General features: G+C 46.6%; 1 pseudogene; it reads left to right on the plus strand.

Annotated features, from left to right (window-relative positions):
• The first annotated feature begins 427 nt into the window (after nucleotides 1–427).
• LOC147441620 (uncharacterized) lies at nucleotides 428–3,179 on the plus strand (annotated as a pseudogene).
• The last annotated feature ends 1,062 nt before the right edge of the window (nucleotides 3,180–4,241 follow it).

Below are 4,241 nucleotides of genomic sequence, written 5' to 3' on the forward strand. Positions count from 1 at the left end.
AGGTATTTTTCATTTCATTTTATTTTACCTTTTTTTCTTTCACCCTTTGGGAGGCTTTCTCTTACACTGCTCCTCTGACCCTTTGCACATCCACCCAATTTGGCCTTTCAATTTGCAGTGGACCCTCCCTCTTTCTCTCCTCATTTGACCTCTCTTTCCCTCCTTTGTTCGGCCTCGCCTTGCATTGCTAATCCTTCTTTGTCCGGCCAATTTGAAGACCCTTTGGCTGCCCACTAGGAGCCCTTGCCTTTCAACACTCTCTTTCTCTCCTTTTCTCTCGCCCCATGGAAATCATACCCTCCTCCCAAACACTAGCGAGGTCGCTAGTATGCTGTCCCAATCCTTGCAGCAGGACACAATAATCGAAATCCAGCTAGATGCGGTCTGTTTGACCTTCGCTTGAAATTGAAAAGAACGATGGATTGCAATGTGGCGGGGACAGATCGCAGCAGCTGGCAGACCGCGCATTGTTTATGTGTGCTGGAACGTCGCCATGTTGGCTTTGTGGCACTGCTTCGGACGAGTGAGCACACGAGGTGAGTACAGTTTGCGTTTTTTTCAAAAATACTTGTCTGCTTCTGTGTGAGACGCTCTTGTGGAGATGTTGTATTGCATTGCTGTGGGATTGTGTCTGCATATTAGTTGTGTCAAGGACCGTTGTGGTGCAGTCGTAGTCGACTGCTTTTGGTTGGTCTGGTAGTGGGACGGAGATGAGCATGGACTGCTTACAGAGTTGTGTCCGTATTCAGATGAGCATGGACTGCTTGCAGAGTTGTGTCTGTATTAGCTGTGTCAAGGACCGTTGTCGTGCAGTCGTAGTCGACTGCTTTGGTGGTGGGACGGAGATGAGCATGGACTGCTTACAGAGTTGTCTCCGTATTAGGCTCTGTCAAGGACCGATTTGCTGCACTCCTAGTTGAGTGGTGTTGCTTGCTGTGGTAGGGCCTGCTTACAGAGAAAATACTCATCTGCTCTTGTTATGTTGCTTGATGGTGGTACAGACAGCGACAGTGCAGTGTACTTGCAATGCCTAGATTGAAATCCGAAGCACGGGCAAAGGGCAAGGAAGATGAATCTGTTGTTCGGAAAAGCGTACCAAGGTGCAACGTCTGATTGATAGACGAGCAAAAGCTACTAGCAAAGTCATGGAGGTTAGTGTCACTGTCTCCGTAGGGGGTGGTGATATAGATGTTAACTTGCTGCAGCGAATGGAATCGTTTCTTGAAAATGAAGATGTTGCTGGCTTGTGCGCAGTAGAGAGGGGAGGTGCTCTCTGCCACTTAATCTTTCAAATGGTTGTGCGTTTGTGGGCGCCATCATTGGTTGCAGTCAATAAGAAGATCAAAGGTTATTTAGGTTGGGATAGAGAAACGCCTGCAGGTGGCATGGTGTTGTGCCGGGGATTGAAGCAATAAAAGCTACACACTTTTGAGGGAATGGTCGGATATTGTTTGAAGGAAAGCGGTGAGGTGTACTTCCAAAAAGTGATGCACAACATCACTGCTGATGATGTAAACAAAGGGATAGAACTATATTGCCTATATGGTGCGGACGAAGTCAAAAACAAGGTCTGCTTAACACCGGTGAATATCTTTGATAGAGAACTAATGTTCTAGAAGTACAAGATGCGCCACCCAGCCGGGAATGATTTCCTATCAACACTGCATAGCATGGTGAAGACAGGGAGATACTATCCGTCGTCTTCATGGATAACTCCATACCAAGGACGAGGGATGCAACTAAGGAAAATAAAAGCGCTTTGGCATTGCATGGTGCATCCAAGCACTGCTACGTATCAAGACATTGTAAGTATCTTTGTCAATGACGAAATGTACGCGACAACACATCCGCGATCGGATTGGTTCCTGTCGCGTTGGCAAGAAAGACAAAGGTAATGCGTCAAGTTTAAATTCTTGGAAACTCAAGTAGCATCTCATTCCCGATCTCTCTAGCAGCCCAAGATGTGCGATTGTTGATGATTGTGACGCTGATGTCGACTTGGGAGATGCAAACACACCAAATGGAGAGATAGGCGACGAGTATATCCCATTGGTGCATGGAATTGGTGTCACGACAGTTGCTTAGAGATGTATTCATTGTTGCTAGGTTGTTGCTATAGTATATTTTTAATGAAAATGTGTCTCTAACTTTGTATATTGTGTCTTGCAGACAAGAAAATGGATGACACAGGACAAAATGAAGCGATGCTGGAAGAGGAGACACAAGCAGATGAAGACCTACGCATAGATAGAATTGAGGATGCATTGGTTGCAATCTTGAAAGAGTTTCTTGGAGATCGAACAACGAGCCAACCATCTTTGCGAGCGGTGCTACTTGGAGCAATCGAGACTATCAAAGAAACCGTCAATACCTACAACGTCAATGTTGCTGATGTGCAAGTCACGTCAATGTCGCTGATGTGCAAGTCATGAAATTGGAGGAACAAATTTTCTTGTTTCGCAGGTCAATGTTTTGAAAACACAACTAAACCGCCTAAATGCAATTGCGTCAAGGATCGCAAATGCGCTCGCTAGGCAGGCTGTGTAACATATGTTTTGCAATGAGATTCGAATACTAATTTTTGCTCGAACAGACAGTATTCTGAAATCCATGTACTTTGGCTCAAACACAGAGTTTGTATAGGAACAGACAGTATTTTGAAATCCCTGTATTTTAATTTTTGCTCGAACAGAGAGTATTTTGAAATCCATGTATTTTGGCTCAAACACACAGTTTGTACACGAACAGACAGTATTTTCAAATCCATGTATTTTGGCTCAAATACAGAGTTTGTACTTAGTTGTCCAGTTTGTCCTTTGTTATGCTTGCATCAACAATGAATCCATTCTGTGTCATTTGAATCAAACACCAGGGCTCCTTCTATCTGCTATCACAGATTCGGACTGCACACATGCTAGCCCACTGAACCCATCTCAATGAAGCACACCGTTTGCTTTCGTCTCCTGACGCAGAGCACCCCATTATAGGCAGCGCTGAAATAAACGCAGGGCCTCCTCATCCGTGTTGTGATAGATTTTGACTGCACGCTGAAATAAACGCAGGGTCTCCTCATCTGTGCTGTGATAGGTTTGGACCCCACTGAACGCAGCCAAATGATTGCACGTGGGAAACGCACCCAGCGGCATTTTTGCTTTTGGCGCAAATTTCGGCGAGTGTAGCGGGCTAATAAATTAATGCGGGGGCAGTTAGACCCAGTATGTGACCATAATAACGAGTATGTATCTGGGGGGGGGGGGGGGGGAATCCAGGGGATGCTCGAATTAATTCTCAAAAGGGGGACCCCTCGAGGGCGCAGGAAAGGTCTAAAGGGCACCATGCCACGTCATGAGCTGTCGCCACTGGCGAGCCGCCCCATGTCTACCACTAGCCATCAGCCAGCGCTTCCATCGCCGTCCTCCTTCGTCCAAAACATTAGTGCCACGCGCCGCAGCAAGGCCGCGAGCACTGCCAACAGAACTAGAGCATGGAGCACCATAGCTCACGAGAGATCACTCTTTCCCTTGGACACCATGAAAAGGGTCAGATCTCCGTATCTATATCTCCGTATCTATACGCTGTTGCTACTGGCCACAAGCTCGCATGTGGGGTGACCCCCTCGCCACGTGGTGCACTGTGAGTAATAACCCTCCAAGGCTCTCAACTTTTTCCAAGTCTTTCTACCCAAAAAATCCCCACATACTCCTTTCCCGCCCCCATTTCACAAGCCTGCTACATCCCGCTCCGAGGTTAGATTTATAAGCCACAAGGCCCAAAAATTTAACTGTGCCAACTTCAAAGTGCCTAGCCCTTGCTGCATTTCAAGATTCACAAGCTCGCCATATAGGGCTCCAAAAAAGGGTAAAACTCATCTGATGCTCTTCCCTCCGGTAACTGCCCCAAACATTGACCCGCCTAACTCAACAACCACGGCCCTATTTGATGAGCAGTCAATTCTTGCCTGCTTTGTGTACTGCACCCTACCTTCTTGAACTTTGGCGAGATCTAGAAATGCCAGATGGCACCATTACCCATGTGGTTGACTTGTGTACTGCACCCTACCTTCTTGAACTTTGGCGAGATCTAGAAATGCCAGATGGCACCGTTACCCATGTGGTTGACTTGGCCCATAATTGGCCGCTGACAAAATTTCAACTAGCCATAACTTGCTATCAAGAGCTCTGATCTGCAATCTGGAAAGACAGGCATGCTCCATTATTTGAGCTTTACACATTCATGCACTC

Source organism: Adiantum capillus-veneris, chromosome 15 (genome assembly GCF_014529385.1).
Source record: "Adiantum capillus-veneris isolate H3 chromosome 15, ASM1452938v2, whole genome shotgun sequence".
In the NCBI taxonomy this organism is placed as follows: Eukaryota; Viridiplantae; Streptophyta; class Polypodiopsida; order Polypodiales; family Pteridaceae; genus Adiantum; species Adiantum capillus-veneris.